Here is a 22,884-nt window from a genome sequence, read left to right as displayed (position 1 = left end):
ACTAAAGTAACATTTTTTAACTAATTACACAAATTTGCATACAAAAAAATGTAAACAAACATCTTGTTCTTCCTTTTTTTCAAGCGTACGTACACTCAGCGACCAACATTGCTATACGCTTAGCTACATGAAATCTTCATGCTTTGTCGCTTTCATGCAGCTTACGCCTCGTGTGCAGCTCTCCATTCAAATACATGTGTTCGGCATCAAAGCGTACAAATTTCGCCTGCAGCGTCTATGACGCGTAGCCTCGTGTGCGCCTTGCCTAAGATTGCTTTGAACGCGTGAATATGAAAAACTGCTTATGTGACGTGACTTTAAATTATAATTAAACAAGGTGGTCATCTGGTTCGAAAATTCCCGTTTTGCTTATACGGCCCATACATTACACAAAACCTTGCGCAAATATAAAACGATGAAATTTGTGCAAAAGAAAATTTTTACATACACGGCTCAAAAACACTGCGCAATATTCATTTTTAAAGTAGCGCAACAAATGAAACATGTATTTTAATTGTATAAAAAAGGCATTAATTTTATAAAAATTCACTATTTATTTTCCACAGTGCTGGTAATTCACGGTATTAGTCGAAAAACTCGCACAGAAGCATTTATTTTCCATTGTATTTATAAAATATATATTTTAATTGCAAGACCAGCTCAACTCATTGCAGCACTGCGCAATATTCATTTTTCAACTACCGCAACAAATGAAACATGTGTTCTAATTGAATAAAAAATTATTATTTATTATTGAATTTGTGTGAATTCCTGTTACAAGCTAGAGATGGTCCTTGCGCCTTCTATATTAACATTTTTAAGCAATAATTACTGATGTTATATTATCTCCTGAAGGCGGAAAATAAAAATTGTATCTCTATCCGGAGATTTTTGCAGTTGAAGTTGGCGATTTTCATGTGGTTGTTGTAATGTTGTTGTACCCACAATAAAAATTGTGAACATATGTAAGTGTTTTGCGCGGATATAGTTTTGGTCTCCAAACCGGTGTTGGCCCCACTCAGGGTAATTTTTTATAAGCGCGGCCGAGGCCGCCAATGCAGAAAGGTGTTCTGCGCAAAAATACTATGACTGCCACCCCCGTTTCGGAGGGCCCCGCGAGTCTTTTTCGGTTTTTCGTTAATATCTGTTGAACGACTTAAAATTTTCTTTGGTAGTAGTGCAGTTTACGGTACCCACCCTAAAGTTGGGCCAAGATTTTCGAGTGAGGTATCAAAAGACGCGTATTAATATTAATCTCGAGAACAATAATCCGAAGGCGGAAAAGAAAAATTTTATCTCTGTCCGGAGATATTTGCAGTTGAAGTTGGCGATTTTCATGTGGTTGCTGTTGTGTTGTACCTGTAAGGTAACCCTACGGTAAGTGTTGCGTGACCATAAGGTCAAGCAATGCGTATGGAACACAACAAGAATTCACAATAGGGGTTGCCTGTCAAAGCAACATTCACAGTGAGGGTTACCTCACATAATGTCAAATTGAATGACGCCAGATTTTTACGCGCATTCAACTCGGGCGGTCATCTAAATTTTTCGCTAAGTAATATCGTGTACGCAAAAATACAAGAAATATAGCGGCTCACCTATAAATTTGTGTGACACAAATAAAACCAACATTATTGTAAAAGTACGAGTGTTTTATTTTAATTGCGGTGATCAAATATTTCAACAGTCGTGAAATACAGTGCGTGCATGCAAACGAGTGCATACCTGCATATCAATCTGCACGATTTTATACTGTCTGAGACACATGGAGACCATTTTGGCCACGCCGGAATCGGTCTCGCCACATGGCGACCGTGACAGGACATGGCGACCGTGACCATGCCTGCAGAAAAATGGTGGCTCCGGGGACCTGGAATAATTCCCTGCAGCACAAAATTAAAAGACATTTACAAATTTACTAAAAACTGAGTGCGTGCTGGTTGTGATGCGGTGGTGGTTGTAATAAAAAAAAAAAAAAAGTACATACATACAAAAAAAATTTTTACATAAAATGATATAAATTACACAAAGCTGATTGCAACAAATTCAAAAAAATTACATGAAGTAATCTATAATTTAAAACTACAAAATCTAACTACAAAAATTACAAAATTTCAAAAAAAAAAAAAAAAAATTTGAAAATTTCAAAAACTACAAAAAAATCTAAAAATTTCAAAAACTACAAAAAAAAATTAAAATATCAAAAACTACAAAAAAAATCATAAAATTTCAAATACTACAAAAAAAAAATTTTTTTAAAATTTCATAAACTACAAGAAAAAGGTACATCCTAAATGGCAAAATATACTTTTTAGAACTTCGTATAAACATACATTTAAAAATTAATTTGAACTTGAACCAAAGTTACGTGTGGAATTGTGGTGGTACATACATACATATATGTAAAAAGTTTTTGGAAGCTGCTGTACCATACCATAACGTTGACACATAAGCACAACCACCCGCTACGTTTTAATACGCAGTACCGTTAGTAGCGGTAAAATCATGCTATACATAACAAAAGTAAGAAGAAAAAACCAGTCGGCGACGGCATCACTTGGACGGCAACATCTACATCGGCAAGAAGCGGAAAAATACCAACAACACATACACCAGCAAGCAGAAAAGACAAAAAGCGGTACAGTAGAGTAGATTAGAACATACGTACATATCTAATATTTAATTTCTGTGTATAAGTAGACACTTTGCTTCTGTATGTAATCTTTTTCAATACCTGTATACTATGCATGTAGCAAATCAACTTGACACTTTTGCCTTTTTACATATGTACTTTTCTCTAAACATTTGTATACTATGCATGTAGCAACAAAAATTGACACTTTGTTTCTAAACATTTGTATACTGCGCATGTAGCAACACATTTTTCTTCTCACAATTTAACCAAATATTTAATATAAACATTTAAATATCGAAAACTTTTTGAATGTACATTAAAAATAATTTTAAATATACGGCCACCACATGCAAATTATCACGCATATATTACTATATTCTTTCTTTTTCAAACATTAACATGGAACTTGAATTTTTTATTTTAAATGCGAACACTGCTTCGTAATAAATACAATCGGAAAAATATTTTTTCAAATTTACACATTTTTTTAAAACCTTTTTGAAACGCAAATTATACATCAATTTTATATGTATAATACCAAAAATATCAAATCTTTTCGCCAAAAGTTTGCAATAATTATTCGAAGCTAATCAATTTTGAAATCTCTCATTGACTTCAAATATCAATATAGACAGGTTACAGTCACATAATGGTAATGGTGAAAATTTATTTTATCGGTGAAAGCTTAATTTCCCTTTTTCCAATTATTTCTTCGGAAATTGAACATAGTGAATATCACAAACATTTACACATTTTTTTGCAACAAATACAGTGCCATTCAAATAGTTAACAATTCCTTCGAAGCATCACACGAATACAGTGTATTCCAAATATTTCAACATATCTTACATTTGCGACTCTTTTCAAACTGTGTATTATATACAGTGTCTTTCAAATATTCCAACAGTTTCTTTTCTCTTGGCATTATTAAACGAATACAGTGCGGTTAAAATATTTCAACATTCACTTGCATTTACAAAATAAGTCTTAAATACAGTGCCTTTGAATATGCGAATCTTTACCATTTACCAATTAACTCATCGATTTTGAATATTTCGAATATTCTCTGATTTCACAAAAAATTTTTTTTTCTTTTTAAATTGCATACCACAATTACACAGTGAATGAATAGTTTCAAATTCATTTTAGTATAAACAGTGCCTACAGCGTTAATCTTAACATTTTTCCGAATTTTTTTTTCATGAAACATTATTTTTTTCTGCCACGGAGGTAAACATTTTCAATAAATGTAATAAAGTTTTCAGATGTCAGTTGTCAAATGTCAGATTTTGATTCCAATTTCAAAAATTTACGCTCTAATTTCACTAAAGTTACTAAACGAGTTTTAAATAACCGATCTATCTCAGCGAAAAAATCAATAGAATATGAAGATGCTTTAATTAAAAGCTATAACCAAATCATAATACAAGTAAATTCATATTTTGAAAATCGAGATAAGCCTAGTTCAATAATCGAAAGTTTATCAAAGTGCAGAGAACAACTCACTAAATGTTTTTCTAGAATTAACTGCAATATAAAAATACCCAAAGATCTTTCTGAATTAATACAAGAAAGCGAATCAAGTTCTGATTTTGACACTGAGGAAGAATTATCTGACGCATCGACAACTTCAGCATACAAAGCTAGTATTATTAAAAAAAGTCACGTATCTTTTCTTGAGGATTTCCCTGGATTTTCCAATTCACTCCACTATAATAATTTAGACACAATTAGCGAAGAACAACCAACAATGGCGACTTCAGAGCAAAAGAAAACTTTTATTACTATGTGTGCATCCATAATTAGAGAAAACTACAGCGGCGATCCGCTTTCACTTGCATCCTTTATAGATAAAATAGTTTTGATAGAAGATTTGATGGAAGAAAATTTGACAAATACTTTCATTTCGTTTATAAAATCCAAGTTAGAAGGGAAAGCGCGTGAGGCAATTCCAAATGAAGTAACAACAATTCAACAAATAAAAGATGCATTAAAAGGTAGAATAAAACCTGACAACTCAAAAGTTGTTGCAGGAAAAATTGCATCGTTAAAAGTTTTTAATAATAATCATACTGAATTCGCCAAACGTGTTGAGGAACTTTCCGATGCTTTAGAACGATCATTAGTTATAGAAGGAATGACTCAGGAAAAAGCGCACGAAATGGCAGTCGAACAAACCGTCAACGTTTGTCGGCTTAACACCCGCTCAGACCTAGTAAAATCAATTTTAGCGTCAACTACGTTTACTGATTCTAAGGATGTAGTTGCGAAAATTATCGTAGAACAAAATAACCAAACAAGTGAAAGGCAGGTACTAGCGTTTAGATCACGTTATAACAGGCAAAATAATAGTTTTCGAGGTAACTTCAGGTCAAATCAATATAATAGGAACAACTTTTCGAGGTACAACAACAATTTTAACAGAAACAACAATAGCAATTATAGGCATAATAACAACAATAATTATGGCTCGCGAAATAATGGTAACTTTCGAAATAACAATAGCAGGCCCGTAAACAGAAACAACAGCAATAACAACAGTAACAACAACAATCGACGTTCAAATACTACAAATAACGCTAGTGTACGCACTTTAAACGCCAACGGCCCTCAGGAGCGAACACTGGGGGACCAGAATCTGAATTAAATAACGTTTTTCAAAATAAATCAATTTATTGTTTAAACCTGAACTACTCAGATTTTATCGAACTGAATTGCAATGACTCTTTTAAAACATGCACTTTCTTAGTAGATACACAGGCTGATATATCAATTATAAAACTTTCAAGTTTAAAACAAAATGTTTCTATAAATAACAACAATATTATAAATATAACGGGTGTTACGACAGATACAGTTTCAACATTGGGTACCATTAAAACAGAACTTTTTTATTCAAATTTTTCAATTCCACATACTTTAAATGTAGTAGATGACAAATTCAACATACCGTCAGATGGTATTTTAGGCAAAGACTTTTTGAAAAAATACAATTGCGTCATAGACTATGCAAACGAGAGCATAACAATTGGCATTGGCAAAAATATTCATAAAATTTCAATTTTACATAATACAACCGATAATACATTGATAATTCCTCCTAGATGCGAAGTTTATCGCTTATTTAAGCTGAAAAAATCTAAACATCCAGTTTTTATAGACGCACAGGAAATTTGTAGTGGTGTGTTCACCGCAAAGTGTATTGTTGACACCAACAATCCGATAATAAAGGTATTAAACGTCACTGACGAGGTAAAATACGTAAGAAATTGTAACATAGTTACGGATGAAATCACCAACTATAACGTGTATAAAATCAATGATCTTTCAAAAGATTCGAAAAGGTCAGAGGAATTAAAATCAATTTTAGAAAAACAAATGCCAAACTATGCCAAACCAAAACTTCTCGATTTATGTCTAAAATATGATGATATTTTTGCACTAAAGACCGATCGTATGACACTTAACAACTTTTATGAACAGAAATTACGATTGACAGATACAAATCCTGTTTACATAAAAAACTACCGTTTACCATATTGTCAGAGAGAGGAAATTAATAAACAAGTTGATAATTTATTGCAAAACGATCTTATAGAACACAGCTATTCCAACTATAATAGTCCATTGATACTTGTGCCAAAGAAAAACCCAAATGGACAGAAATCCTACAGGATGTGTGTTGACTTTAGAGCCGTAAACAAAAAATTGATAGCAGACAAATTCCCACTTGCACGAATAGACGATATTCTTGATAATCTAGGCAGAGCCAAATATTTTTCTACATTGGATCTGTATTCAGGTTTTCACCAAATCCCATTAAATAAAGATTCTAGAGACATCACTTCATTCAGCACTGATCGTGGTGCTTTTCGATGGAAAGTTTTACCATTCGGTTTAAACGTAGCTCCGAACTCATTCTCAAGAATGATGTCAATTGCCTTTTCAGGAATTTCTCCAAACCAAGCCTTTTTATATGTCGATGATCTTATAGTCATTGGGTGTAGCGAAGCTCACCATCTTAAAAATTTAGAACAAGTCTTTCAAACATGCAAAAAATTTAATTTGCGTCTCAATCCCGAAAAATGCAACTTCATGCGTTCAGAAGTCACTTTCCTAGGACACAAATGTTCGTCAAAAGGTCTACTTCCAGACGATTCCAAAATAATTGCAATAAAGAAATATCCGAAACCTTCCGATAAAGATGCAGTAAGACGATTCGTGGCATTCGCCAATTATTACAGAAGGTTTATACCAAATTTTGCTTCCATAGCAGCACCTTTAAATAAACTTAGCAGGAAAAGAGTAGAATTTAAATGGGATCAATCATGTGATATAGCATTTGAAAAACTCCGAAAATCTTTAATTTCTCCTCAAATTCTCCAATACCCAGACTTCAAAAAGGAATTTATAATTACTGTCGACGCTTCAAAAATTGGTTGTGGTGCCATTCTAAGTCAAAATAAAGATGGCATTGACTTACCAATTTGTTTCGCGTCCAAATCATTTAATAATTCAGAACAAAAGAAATCAATAATTGAGTTAGAGCTTTTAGCTATATTTTTTGCAATAAAACAGTTCAGACCATACGTATATGGCACACACTTTACAGTCAAGTCCGATCATCGTCCATTAGTTTACTTGTTCAATATGAAAGATCCCTCTTCAAAACTTTCACGTATCAGACTTGAACTGGCAGAGTACAACTTCACTATTGAATACATAAAAGGTAAAACGAACGTAGGAGCAGATGCACTCTCTCGCATCACAATAGAAGAAATAAAAAATTCAGGAACATCAATTTTAGCAGTACAGACAAGATCACAGACAAAACAAAAACAATTAATGCAACAAGAAATACTCAAAGAAGAAAAAGTAAAAGAAAACATAAAATTACAAGTTTATGATAATTTTTCAAACAAATTTTCAAAGAAAATACCCAGAGTAAAATCCCAAATAAGCTATGATAAAAGTGGTAAAATTACGAATTTTGAATTAAATGCGCATCTAAAACACAAAAAGATTGAGTTAATTAAGGTTGCGTGTGCTAACAAAATAATACATTTAGATGAATTACTTTTGAAGCTACAAAAAGAAGCTGGCAAGCGCAATATTAATATAATTGAATTGCAAAAAAATGATAATCTTTTTAAATATTTTTCGATATCAGATCTGAAAACCACTGGGAATAAAATTTTAAAACATTTAGAAATCGTCCTAACCGAACCCGTAGAAACTGTGACAAACGAAGACAAAAAACAACAATTAATAACAATTTACCATACCGACCCAATTTTAGGAGGACATTTCGGTAGCAAAAAAGTTTATGCAAAACTCAGAACCAAATATTATTGGAAAGGCATGACGCGCGATATAGCGAAATTTGTTAAAAACTGCGAAAAATGTCTTTTGAATAAGGTTAAGCCAAAAACAAAAGAAAATTTAGTCCTAACCGAAACACCATGTAAGCCATTCGACATTGTTGTCATTGACACTATAGGACCTCTACCTCAATCCGATAATGGTAACAAGTTCGCTGTCACCATTATATGCGATCTCAGCAAATACTTAGTAACGATTGCGATACCTGACAAAAGTGCAAAAACGGTCGCATCAGCTATTTTTGAAAATTTCATACTAATATATGGCATTATGAAAACAATTAAAACTGATTTAGGTACCGAATACAAAAATGAAATTTTTTCAGAGTTAACAAAACTATTAAAAATAGAACATAAATTTTCCACAGCGTACCATCATGAAACTCTTGGCACAGTAGAGCGAAATCACAGAGTTTTCAATGAATATTTAAGATCTTTTCTAAATCCCAATTTTTCCGACTGGGATGTTTACTTGAAATATTTCACTTTTCTTCACAACACAACAACAAACACAGTATTCGATAATAAATTCTCACCATATGAATTAGTCTTTGGCAAAGCAGCTAATTTACCAAAAGAACTGCAAACCGATAAAATAGACCCGATTTATAACATAGAAAACTATTCGAAAGAAGTTAAATTTCGTTTTCAAAAAACTCACGAATTAGCGAATAAAACAGTTACAGAACACAAATTAAAAAATCAAACCGGATATAACAAAAGTTCACAACCAATATCTGTCAAGGTATTTGACAAGGTATTGCTTGAAAAAGAACCCCGCGACAAGCATAGTAGTATCTATATTGGTCCGTATACCGTAATAGGTATTGACAGCGTAAACGTCACGTTAATTGATGACGAAACGAAAAAGAAAAAAATAGTACATAAAAATAGAATAAGAAAAATTAATTAAATTAAATTTTTAAATTCAAGATTATTTAAAGTTAATCTCTATCGTTAAATTAGAAATAAAATGTTTTTCTTCCAAACCTGAAAAAAAAAAGACAATGAAATCAAATAAATTTAAGCAATCATTAAAAATTAAGAACTGAATGTATACAGTAGAATTAAAACACAAAAAAAAAAATTTTGTTTTCTAATTATAAAAACTAAATTTAAGTTCTACTTTAGAACTAGACTTTACAATTTAATTCTTAATTTAGACCTAAACATAGATGTAGATTTAAACTTAGTTTAACAGTCTTAAACTTTTAAAGTTAATTACATCGCTTTTGGGACAGAAGAATTTGGCCAATTCTTCTTTTCCAAAGGGGAATGATGTAAGGTAACCCTACGGTAAGTGTTGCGTGACCATAAGGTCAAGCAATGCGTATGGAACACAACAAGAATTCACAATAGGGGTTGCCTGTCAAAGCAACATTCACAGTGAGGGTTACCTCACATAATGTCAAATTGAATGACGCCAGATTTTTACGCGCATTCAACTCGGGCAGTCATCTAAATTTTTCGCTAAGTAATATCGTGTACGCAAAAATACAAGAAATATAGCGGCTCACTTATAAATTTGTGTGACACAAATAAAACCAACATTATTGTAAAAGTACGAGTGTTTTATTTTAATTGCGGTGATCAAATATTTCAACAGTCGTGAAATACAGTGCGTGCATGCAAACGAGTGCATACCTGCATATCAATCTGCACGATTTTATACTGTCTGAGACACATGGAGACCATTTTGGCCACGCCGGAATCGGTCTCGCCATATACCCACAAAAAAAATTGTGCATAACCGTGGCGGTAGCCACGGTTATACCACACACCCGGACTTGGCATAGCGTAGCCCAGGGTTATTTTTTATAAGCGCGGCCGAAGGCCGCCAACGCAGACAGGTGTTCTGTGCAAAAATACTATGGATCCCACCCCCGGTTTCGGAGGGACCCGCGGGTATTTTTCGGTTTTTCGTTAATATCTTTTGAACGGGTAAAAAAAGTTAACTTCCGCTTTCGGTTTCTTGATTTAGACGTGAATACGCGTCTTTTGATACCTCACTCGAAAATTTTGGCCCAAATTTCGGTGGGTACCGTAAACTGCACTATTACCTTTTCTTTTCCGTCTTCGGATTATTGTTGTCGAGATCAATACGCGTCTTTTGACACCTCCTTCGATATTTTTGGACGCGTATTAGCAGTCGACCCTTCAACTAGACTATTACCTTGTGTTCTATTCATTTGTTAAATTGCACTTTTTATACTCAGTTGAGCAGAGCTCACAGAGTATATTAACTTTGATTGGATAACGGTTGGTTGTACAGGTATAAAGGAATCGAGATAGATATAGACTTCCATATATCAAAATCATCAGTATCGAAAAAAAATTTGATTGAGCCATGTCCGTCCGTCCGTCCGTCCGTCCGTCTGTCCGTTAACACGATAACTTGAGTAAATTTTGAGGTATCTTGATGAAATTTGGTATGTAGATTCCTGGGCACTCATCTCAGATCGCTATTTAAAATGAACGATATCGGACCATAACCACGCCCACCTTTTCGATATCGAAAATTTCGAAAAACCGAATAAATGCGATAATTCATTGCCAAAGGCGGTTAAAGCGATGAAACTTGGTAGATGGGTTGACGTTATGACGCAGAATAGAAAATTAGTAAGATTTTGGACAATGGGCGTGGCACCGCCCACTTTTACAAGAAGGTAATTTAAAAGTTTTGCAAGCTGTAATTTGGCAGTCGTTGAAGATATCATGATGAAATTTGGCAGGAACGTTACTACTATTACTATATATGTGCTAAATACAAAATTAGCAAAATTGAATTGTGGGTACAACAACATTGAACACGCCACTTTTTAAAAAAATTTTTTTTAAATTAAAATTTTAACAAAAAATTTAATATCTTTACTGTATATAAGTAAATTAAGTCAAAATTCAACTCCAGTAATGATATGATGCAACAAAATACAAAAATAAAAGAAAATTTCAAAAGGGGCGTGGCTCCGCCCATTTTCATTTAGTTTGTCTAGAATACTTTTAATGCCATAAGTCGAACAAAAATTTACCAATCCTTCTCAAATTTGGTAGGGGCATAGATTCTATGACGGTAACTGTTCTCTGTGAAAATGGGCGAAATCGGTTGAAGCCACGCCCAGTTTTTAAACACAGTCCACCGTCTGTCCTTTCGCTCGGCCGTTAACACAATAACTTGAGCAAAAACCGATATATCTTTACTAAACTTAGCCCACGTACTTATCTGAACTCACTTTATCTTGGTATAAAAAATGGCCGAAATCCGACCATAACCACGCCCACTTTATCGATATCGAAGATTACAAAAAATGAAAAAAATGCCATAATTCTATACCAAATACGAAAAAAGGGATGAAACATGGTAACTGGATTGGTTTATTGACGCAAAATATAACTTTGGAAAATGGGTGTGACACCTACCATATTAAGTAGAAGAAAATGAAAAAGTTCTACAAGGCGAAATCAACAGCCCTTGGAATCTTGGCAGGAATACTGTTAGTGGTATTGCATATATAAATAAATTAGCAGTACCCGACAGATGATTTTCTGGATCACCTAGTCCACATTTTGGTCGATATCGTGAGAACGCCTTCACATATACATCTAAGGGCCACTCGCTTTTAAAACCCTCATTAATACCTTTTATTTGATATCCATATCGTACAAACACATTCTAGAGTCACCCCTGGCCCACCCTAATGGCGATATCTCGAAAAGGCGTCCACCTATAGACCTAATGCACACTCCCTCTTAAAATGCTCAGTAACACCTTTCGTTTGATACCCATATCGTACAAACACATTCTAGAGTCACCCCTGGCCCACCCTAATGACGATATCTCGAAAAGGCGTCCACCTATAGACCTCATGCCCACTCCCTCTTAAAATGCTCAGTAACACCTTTCGTTTGATACCCATATCGTACAAACATTCTAGAGTCACCCCTGGCCCACCCTAATGGCGACATTTCGAAAAGGCGTCCACCTATAGACCTAATGCCCACTCCTTCTTAAAATGCTCAGTAACACTTTTCGTTTGATACCCATATCGTACAAACATTCTAGAGTCACCCCTGGCCCACCCTAATGGCGACATTTCGAAAAGGCGTCCACCTATAGACCTAATGCCCACTCCCTCTTAAAATGCTCAGTAACACCTTTCATTTGATTCCCATATCGTACAAACACATTCTAGAGACACCCCTGGTCCACCTTTATGGCGATATCTCGAAACGTCGTCCACCTATGGAACTAAGGATCACTCCTTTTCAAAATACTCATTAACAGCTTTCATTTTATACCCATATCGTACAAACATATTCTAGAGTCACCTCTGGTCCACCTTTATGGCGATTTCTCGAAAAGGCGTTCACCTATAGAACTAAAGCCCATTCCCTTTTAAAATACTCATTACCACCTTTCATTTGATACCCATATCGTACAAACAAATTCTAGAGTCAGCCCTGGTCCACCTTTATGGCGATATCCCTAAATGGCGTCCATCCATAGAACTATGGCCTACTCTCTCTTAAAATACTCTTTAATACCTTCCATTTGATACACATGTCATACAACCACATTCCAGGGTTACCCTAGGTTCATTTTCCTACATGGTGATTTTCCTTATTTTGTCTCCATAGCTCTCAACTGAGTATGTAATGTTCGGTTACACCCGAACTTAGCCTTCCTTACTTGTTAACACTAGAATTGTATACAAAACCACTGTCATGCAGTAAAACGTACGGACAGTAACGTACGTGCGTTAACAGTCAGTCACTGCGTTTAGAGGAGGAAGGGAGGCAAAAATGTTCTTTTTTTTATCAAAAGCTAAAATGTGACAAGTGCCTCTGCTTACTGAGAATGGAGACACAACGCGGAGAGGAATATTATGTTTGAGTCTATGATTGCTTTTATTGCTAAACGTGATTGCGAACGATAAGCAGTTGCCGTCGTAGTGAGCCAGCCACGTCGATTCCTTCTAAGTTGTTGCTAAAATTTACTGTGATATTTCAGCCTCTATGAGAAAATCACTGCGATTGATATATCACCGCGTTCAGAATTAATCACTGCGGTTTTTCAGAAACTATGACAAAATCACAGATACACGAACACTTTCCAATTTTAGGATATTTTATTACTCAACTTGCTACAGGTGGTAGGTGCTATTTTCATAGTAGCAATTCGGATCACTCTTGCAACGCCCTCAAGTGGCCCAAGGAAACCAGACTAATCCAGTTTATGTATTCATACCCCGAGGGACCGTCGTTAGGCATTAGGCATCATGTCACCGGGAGAAAGGCGATTTATTCGCCACTCTTACACGTCCGCATATATCAGCTCTTCCTTTCAGATTGGGAGCTAAATGCCTTGTGGAAGGTTCCTTTCCAAAAACGCTGTGTACGTAGAGAATTTTGCTGAGAAACGAAAACGAAGCTTATGTTAATACTCCTTGAAACCGCCGTGCCCACTCGATATCTGCGTGAGTTGGCAGTTTAGTTTGTCGTGCTTCCGTTCATACCATTGGTCTATTTTCCGATCAATCGTGAAGGACCCTTTTTCTTTCCTCCCATCGTTGTTGTTATGTTTACAGTGCTTCGCCCCATTTTATGCGTGCGACCACTGACAATTTGTCATCAAATTCCACCAACGGGAGTCCAATGGAACTAAAAGTTTCAATAGGGGTGGACCATAGAGAAGTTGGTGTTGGTTCCACGTTGCAACTGAAATGATGGTTGGTGTCATGTTTGGACACATCGCGTATGTCGGGGTTTACTTGTCCAGAAATTTAACCTGATACAGTACAAGTAAATTTCACCTCTTACAGTAACCAGTACCAAGCTGGGCCAGAGCGACTCGTGTAACCCTCGGTAGTGTACTTTATTCTTCTGCAAGAGTGGGGTAGTATATATTGATAACGGTTTTCACAAGCACGTCCTGGCAAATGCGTTTACCGAATCTGCATGGATTTGGCATAGGCTTTCTTATGCGCGGCTGGATCAAACAGTTTTGTTGGCAGATGCCGCACCTGATCATTGTTCTAATGGAGATGATCTCTTAACCCTCTTTGAGGCGTGACCAGATCAAGCAATTGTTTGATTTTTTGTGATTTAGCAAAAACTGCTCCTATTTAGCATATCAACTTCCGATGGTCGCGCGCTTCCTATGTCATTCAGACCATCCCTTTCCCTTGACGGCAAATATACTGGGATTTCCTAGATAAAACAAGGATCGCATTATCGGACTTCGTTCGATAGGTACTTGTTACTCGTAAAGCAGTAGTTCGGTAAGCTTCTAATATAACTTTGGTAATAGTCTAGTTGAGGGGTCGACTGCTAATACGCTAGCAAAAATATCGAGAGAGGTGTCAAACGACGCGTATTAATCTCGAGAACAATAATCCGATGGCGGAAAAGAAAAATTTTATCTCTGTCAGGAGATATTTGCATTTGAAGTTGGCGATTTCCATGTGGTTGTTGTTGTGTTTGTACCCCCAAAAAAAATTGTGCATCACCGTGGCGGTAGCCACGGTTATACCACGCACCCGGACTTGGCATGGCGTAGCCCAGGGTTATTTTTTATAATCGCGGCCGAAGGCCGCCAACGCAGAAAGATGTTCTGCGCAAAAATACTATGGATCCGACCCCCGGTTTCGGAGGTACCCGCGGGTCTTTTTTCGGTTTTTCGTTAATATCTTTTGAACGCGTTAAAATTTTTATTTTCCGCCTTCGGATTATTAATACTGATGTCAAGACGCGTCGTTTGACACCTCTCTCGATATTTTTGGTAGCGTATTAGCAGTCGACCCCTCAACTAGACTATTACCATAACTTTTTGGTGAGTAATTCTACATTCGTTCTACACTAGTGCTACGTATAATATTATCGAGCTGGTTACGTTTGCCAAAAGTTGATGGTTAGCTTCATTTTGGCCGCCGATGTTGTGCAAAATTCGCATTAGAGCTCCACTAGAAACTTTCTCTGCCACCGCCCTGTGATTCCAGCGTTCCTTAAATACTAGTTTTGAGTCAATATTTACTACTTAGTATTTGAAACAAGGCATTGAATTTATTTGATAATCTCCTATGATTTGGACTAGTCCACATTTCAGTTTGAACTTCCCAAAACCACATCTGTTTAATTGCTAGCTATCTCCAGACCCATGTTCGTCAGTCATTATTTTATTCTTCCTAAGGCGTCATTACATTATGCCTGGATCAGATCCAGTTTCTTTGTCACTGCTACTACGGTAATATCATCTGCATAGACGACGGACCGAGACGATTTTCGTGCCACCAGGAATGGCGATTTGTAGCACACAATCATATATCGTATTTCAGAGTATTAGCCCTAGAACAGATCCCGAGGGACACCGCCAGTGATGTTGTGCTTTCTTGGTCTCTCATCTGTATAAAAAAGGAGCACTCTGTCGCTTAAATTATTCTGAGCAGGTAAGCAGGTATGCCAAAGTTTCGTAATGCTGTCATTATCATTATACAGTTCGCAGTATTAAAAGCATTTCTAATATACCAAGTAATCAGTGCACAGAACTTCCTTTTATTTTGACCTCCGTTTATGGCTTCACGGATTTTATTGACAACGGTTTGTTTTGGAACTTGATTCTTGAAATCCAAACTGTCAATTTGACAAGCTATCTGAACTCTTCAGGGTCTCCTGCAGACGCTCATTAATAATACGCTCGACACTATCCTTGAGTTTTTTGAAGCATGCTTTCCTGCTCTTTTTTATAGCATTTGCAAGCACTGTTCCTTGGACTATGTAAGTACTGTGTAGCTCATCATATCGTGGCGATGAGCGTACCCACTGTGCCATTCGTCGTTATTTATGCCATTTTATATGCTCCCCGTTCCACCAATATACAGGCATATGGTTTAGTTGTGCCCAACTTTAGGGGTTTGCAGCATTACACGCTAATGGCTTAGATATTTGAAGCGACAAGTCTTCCGCATGTGTCCTTTGTATTGTGGCATCACTCAATACAAAATCAAATGTTAATGGTTCGAACAGATGTTGTTTCCTTCTTCTTCTTTGTGGTTGGTTGGAAACTATCCTTGGTGAAGTTTCCACTAGCTCTAAGCTTATAGCTTTGTGGTGGATGTGTGTCTAGACGTTACTAATAGCAGATTAAGGGAACATCTCCTAAAGCATTATGACGAGATCCGGCACCTGAAAACACAGCCGTTTGATCCAGGGAAGCATAAGCAGGACCTTAGCCAAATCCACACAGAATCGGTAAACGCCTTTGGCAAGACGCGCCCGGTGTACCCCGTTATTAATATGCAATATCCCAAACAAAGGGAGACAAGAGTCACCCTGGCCCAACTTCGTTCTGGGTACTGTAACAGGTTAAACTCTTACTTGTCCAGAATCAACCCCGATATACGTAATGTATGTCCTGCATACGATGTGTCCCCACATGACACCAACCATCTTTTCAGTTGTAATGTGGAGCCTACGCCTCTAACACCTATCTCCCTATGGTCCGTCCCTGTTGAAACAGCCAGTTTCCTTGGCCTCTCGTTGGAGGATTTTGATGACAATTTGTGAGTGGTCGTGTCTATTGAATTTGGCGAAGCACTATTAATACAACAACAACAGCAACGTTACTGATAGACCACTTTGTTCGTCTTGTATTTTCGTTACTAGCATGTGTGAGATCTATAACGGAGCGTGTAATGCCAGTTTTCGAATATTTCTCTGGTTTAGTTAGAAGTTCTAGCCGCAGGAGTGTAAGACTATCTGTCGTTAATATCTGATTATATATGTGTAAATCAAACACTGAAGGGTTGCGACAGTCAGTTGGAAGCACTTAAAGCGGGCAAAATTTGAGATAGTACCATCTCCTAATGCTTAAGTCCCACGCTAGTTTAGAATAAGTGCGATTCGCTGCAGGGTACATACAAAGGCTTAAGTGGATGTCTAGGCATCATATTTACTTACAGAAACTAGCGAAGATTCGAATGACAATTTGTGATGGATTTAACTAAAAATAATGAAACGCACAATAATTAGGTCATATTAATCAGCTTAGTTAAGTAGTTTTTGTAGTTGAATACTGTATAGAAATTTTATGTGGAGGCTGAAATATGATTCAAGCAAAATTTGGGCAAAAGCAATATGTTTACTGTAACTAAAAGAAATTCAAATGAAAGAAGTTTGATGAAAAGCAGAAATTGGTCATACTTAATGTAATGCTTGTTCAATGGTTTATTTAATTACTTAATATCATCTGATATTTCTGCTTAAACAATTGGAGTGAGGACGGCACACAAAATGCGATTAATAAAATAGTCGCTCTTAATAACGAATATAAAGTCTCAAATTACGAGGGATGGCAGGCATGAAACACTCTTAATATCATAAGAGTCCTGTAGGTTGGTTCTAGTAAGGAGCTAGGAAGGAGATGCATATTTACAGAAATTAGTCATAAAATATCTATAATGGTGCGCAATCGATATCGAAAATAATTTCGTATTAAGCATCACAACTCATAGACGACAATAAACTCCACTGGCAGCTTCCACGAAATGAAGGTGAATAAATGTAATAGCAACTGAGCCTCGCTCGTATTATACAAACATTTTGCTGTCATACGAGGTGCGTTCAAAAATATCGCGAATTTTGAATTTTCGCGGGTTACGTATATTGGAATTTCGATATTTTTGTGGCGTTATTTTTTGCCATTTTGAATGTTCACTTAATTATTGACAGCTGTTTTGCTTGCACGTGTTTTGGCTCGTCTTCGATTTATACCTATTCAAACAAAAAAAAAACAAAAAAAAAATGGATTAAAGAATCTGTATCAAATTTTGTCTGAAAAACGAAATTAAGTGCGCGAATGCATTCCGAATGTTGACTGTGACATACGGATAAGCTACCTTGGACCAAAGCAACGTTTATCGGTGGTAAAAAATGTTCTCAGAAGGCCCAGAAGATGTGAACGACGAAGAGCGTGCCGGACGCCCGAGCACTTCAACAGCAGACGAAAAAATTGATGAAGTGAAGAACATGATATTGGACAATCGTTGAATCATTGTTAGAGAAGTTGCTGAGGACCTAGACATATCGATTGGCTCGTGCCATTAAATTTTTATCAATTACTAGAAGACACGGCAGACGTCCTGCCCTAAATTTAGCCTATCTGCATACATTTTAATACGCTTTTTCCCTCTGACTCTGCCCTCCCTCCTCTTAACTTTTTCCTAATCGTTTTATTCACTCCTCGCTTCGTCTTTTTCGCTTCATCTATCTCCATCTTCGTCTCATTCTATCTCTTTCTCAATCTCCTTCTCTCTGTTCTCTTCCCTCAATTCCTTCTCATTCTTCTGCATCCCTTATTGCCTGTCACAGAGGGTGGTATGTATTTTATTCCAGCCCCAGTCCCAGTCCCACTCCAAGTCCCAGTCCTAGTCCTTATCCCCGTCTGTGGATAATATATTACTATGTACTAAAGCACTCATCAACAGCTTTCATTTGATATCTATATTGTATAAACACTGTCTAGGCATTCACTGGCCCACGTTTTGGCCTATATCTCGAGACCGTAGTTACCCAGGGGTATGAAAATTACCCTCTACTAAAACACTCATCAGCAGCTTTCATTTGTTATCCATATTCTAAAAACACATTCTAGGGGTACTCGGGTCCACGTTTCGGCCTATATCTCGAGACCCCGTACGTCGATCGCAACCAAACCTATGTAGTAACCACCGCGTGAGGTTTACGCAGCTTGTGTGAAAGTTTGAGCAAAACGACCGACGAATCTCTTTAAACACCGGCGACCAACTTACACACATTTTAGCCTTTCTTTTTATATATATAGAATTTTATTTTTCACACTTCAGTATAATATTAAAACGAAATGCAGATTTTCGTTGCTTTTGAAATTCGGCTTAAAAATTGCACATGAAACAACTAAAGACTCTCCTGAATTAAAAAAAAAGTCATAGCACCTCTAAATCGCGGGCCTCCTCAGAAACCCCCCACCCTCTCGGCGGGCCTGGTGATGCGCTATACTTGATATCATTCGCTATAATATTTTTTTATTGATAAGCACGTTGTTTAATTAAACACCAACCAATTACACGTAAGTATATCCGCACCACCTGAAAATATGAGTACCACTGCGTATACGTAACATTTTTTATTACGTATAAACAAATAAAAAAAATTGTATTAAAATAATATTACGACTATAAACTGATAACTTATCCTATATTTCAAGTTAGATCAAACTACACACGGGATGTAAAACAAATTTAAAATCGGTTCAGTAGCTTAGGAGTCCATCGCGGCCAAAAATTTGGTGACGCATGTTTTTTATATATTAATATTTGGGCATGAGACGGGTCGCCGCGAAACTCGTACCAAAATTGCTCAATTTCGACGCGACTTTTTGGCCAAAAACGACACACAAATTATGCCGCAGCCACCGTATTCCCCAGATCTGGCCCCTGTGACTTTTTCTTGTTCCCTAAACTGAAGAGGTGAAAGAACGACGCTACGCTACGATTGACGAGATAAAGACGGCATCGAAGGAGGAACTGAACAAGATAAACAAAATAATTTTTGAAGTGCTTCGAAGATTGGAAAAACCTTTGGCACAAATGTATAATATTTCATGGGGATTAGTTTGAAGGGGACAAAACAGATATTTATGAATAAATAAATAATTTTTGGAAAAACACAAAATTCGCGATACTTTTTGATCACACCTCGTATACTGAAAAAATACAATATTCGGAGGAAAAAATTTCCTAAAAATATATATTTTATATATTTCCTCTGTACATGTGTTTGTGACTGAACTCTTCGTATACGACTGGACTGATTTTAATGAATTTTTCTGTGTGGTCCAAGGGATTTGAGAATGCTTTAGATTCATAATGGGATCCTTGACTACCTTATTATTTTAGAAAAAAATATTTTCAGGGACAGATCTATTCGAAATCAAATTTATGGTGCGATTTGCTTGAAATAAGGTACAGTCAATATTTGCGAAAATTCTCATTCTGGGAAGTGGACCAAGGTTGTGGCCAATATTAGCATCACTATGCTGTTAGTATATGATCCCAACAACAAAACAGCAAGCAGCTACTCTTATGTACATGTACACATTAAGGCAAGCAACACTTACGTACATAGAAGGCGACGTAGAACATCTCACATACACATATGGAGTCATCAGCTAAGAGGAGAAATAGTTACTCACACATACACACGCATATGGCTAAAAGAAAAGCATAAACTACAAATATATATGTATATAGCTGGGTAACCAAGCATGAGATACGGCTATTCTAGAACACATGATCGTGAAACGACTAGACCTTAGGAGAATTGGCGAACGAGATAACCGAGATTATAAAAGCAGCGAAAGCTGAGGAGTCAGTAATCAGTTTGATTAAAACACGCTTTTAGTTGTGAAGTGAATTATAACTGTGGAGTACTCCTCCAAAAATAGTCTAATAAAGACCTTTTGCAATATTGAATATTGCAGTTATTTATCGACAGTTTAGCGATTTGAACGTTAGCAGAAGGTGTATAATTGTCAGAAATCCCTAGAACTGGTTACACTATTTTAAAAAGTCGTATTTATGGTGCAATTTGCTTAAAGTTTGGTAAAGGGGTACCTCCTTGTCTAGGCTTTCAGTTCAGAAACTTTTCTTTCCGAGAAATGGGTCATTGATCAATAGTGGGATTTCCTAAAAATTATTAGAGCATTAGGACTCTCCCTTTCCGGAAAATTCACTAAGGGTCAACTTGTTTTTATGGTGCGATTTGCTTAACCATTCTTGAGATATATGTCAATATCTTAACCACGGTGATTTCAGAATGCATTTTCACAATTTGGCCACCAAATAGAATAGGTTTAAGGCGGTTTTCACAATGAGCGGTGGCGAAGAAGAAGGGCGAGAGGAAGAGAGAGTTATACGGAAAGCTATAAGCAAAAAAAGGGAACGAGGAAAATAAGAGGTAGGAGTGAGGATTGGAGAGAGAAAGGAGAGGGAATGGGAGAGGAAAAAAGTGGAAGTGGAAAATGGACAAAGAGAAAACTAGAGGGAGGTCGGGAGAGAGAAAAACAGTTTGAATGAATGAGAGAAATATTAAGAAAGGGAAATAGGAAGGTACAATGGAAATACAGGGATCTAACATTATGAGAAAGAGAGAGAGGCAAGAAGTTAACAATTTTGTTTTAAGGAGCACTGTTAACTGAGTGATTATATAGATCGAGGGAGGAGTGTATGAGTCCATATATGAGGAAATTGAAACTACAGTGGTAGAGGGGTTAGGAAGGGGAGTGTGAGACGGTGGTGATGGAAAGGGAGATTGGGAGTGGAACTTAGAGTGAGAGAGGAATTGATAGTGGGAGTGAAAGTGATACTGGCAGTGGGAGTGGAAGTGGAGATAGATGGCCAAAGGGATGTAGAAGAATAAGAAGAAAAACGAAACCTTAATCAGAAGTGAATGAGATAGAGAGTAAGGAAAGAAGCGCGCCTAACTTTGTAGTTGTAGGCAAACCCATTTTGGGGTAAAACAAAGCCTTCCAAGTACTTTAGTTTTTGAATAAAATTATAAAATAAAAAGATGATAAAAAAATGTTAAGGACTACCTTTTTATACTCAGTTGAGCAGAGCTCACAGAGTATATTAACTTTGATTGGATAACGGTTGGTTGTACATGTATAAAGGAATCGAGATAGATGTAGACTTCCATATATCAAAGTCATCAGTATCGAAAAAAAATTTGATTGACCCATGTCCGTCCGTCCGTCCGTCTGCCCGTTAACACGATAACTTGAGTAAATTTTGAGGTATCTTGATGAAATTTGGTATGTAGGTTCCTGGGAACTCATCTCAGATCGCTGTTTAAAACGAACGATATCGGTCTATAACCACGCCCACTTTTTCGATATCGAAAATTTCGAAAAACCGAAAAAATGATGAAAAAGCGATGAAACTTGGTAGGTGGGTTGACCTTATGATGCAGAATAGAAAATTAGTAAAATTTTGGACAATGGGCGTGGCACCGCCCACTTTTAAAAGAAGGTAATTTAAAAGTTTTGCAAGCTGTAATTTGGCAGTCATTGAAGATATCATGATGAAATTTGGCAGGAACGTTACTACTATTACTATATATGTGCTAAATAAAAATTAGGATGAAGAACACGCCCACTTATAAAAAAAATTTTTTTTAAAAGTCAAATTTTAACAAAAAATTTAAGTCTTTACTGTATATAAGTAAATTATGCCAACATTCAATTCCAGTAATGATATGGTGCAACAAAATACAAAAATAAAAGAAAATTTCAAAATGGGCGTGGTTCCGCCCTTTTTCATTTAGTTTGTCTAGAATACATTTAATGCCATAAGTCGAAAAAAAAATTTACAAATCCTTCTGAAATTTGTTAGAGGCATAGACTCCATGACGGTAACTGTTTTCTGTTGGATTGGTTTATGGACACAAAAAATAACTTTAGAAAAAAATAAAAAAAAGGTGCGACACCTACCATATTAAGTAGAAAAAAATGAAAAAGGTCTGCAGGGCGCAATCAAAAGCCCTTGGAATCTTGGCAGGAATACTGTTCGTGGTATTACATATATAAATAAATTAGCGGTACCCGACAGATGATGTTCTGGGTCACCCTGGCCCACATTTTGGTCGATATCTCTAAAACGCCTTCACATATACAACTAAGGGCCACTCCATTTTAAACCCCTCATTAACACCTTTCATTTGATACCCATATCGTACAAACAAATTCTAGAGTCAGCCCTGATCCACATTTTTGGCGATATCCCTAAATGGCGTCCACCTATAGAACTATGGCCCACTCCCTCTTAAAATACTCTTTAA

The 22,884-nt window shown here is 36.4% G+C and overlaps 1 protein-coding gene across 6 annotated transcripts in view; it reads right to left on the bottom strand.

The window, feature by feature from the left end:
* The window catches only part of LOC137236590 (succinate--CoA ligase [ADP/GDP-forming] subunit alpha, mitochondrial-like), a 182,236-nt gene that overhangs the window by 144,918 nt on the left and 14,434 nt on the right, over positions 1 to 22,884 (bottom strand). The window contains exon 4 of one of the 6 annotated variants that reach the window (XM_067759373.1): positions 8,966 to 9,006. The exons of the other annotated variants lie outside the window; for them this stretch is intronic. The gene's annotated coding sequence lies outside the window, so the exon portion shown is untranslated. Of the gene's footprint in view, positions 1 to 8,965; positions 9,007 to 22,884 lie in introns of those variants that run through there. 6 annotated transcript variants of the gene reach the window in all.

This window comes from Eurosta solidaginis, chromosome 1, assembly GCF_040869045.1.
Source record: "Eurosta solidaginis isolate ZX-2024a chromosome 1, ASM4086904v1, whole genome shotgun sequence".
Lineage (NCBI taxonomy): Eukaryota > Metazoa > Arthropoda > Insecta > Diptera > Tephritidae > Eurosta > Eurosta solidaginis.
The sequence above is the reverse complement of the archived record's forward strand: the minus strand, read 5'-3'. Positions and strand labels throughout refer to the sequence as shown.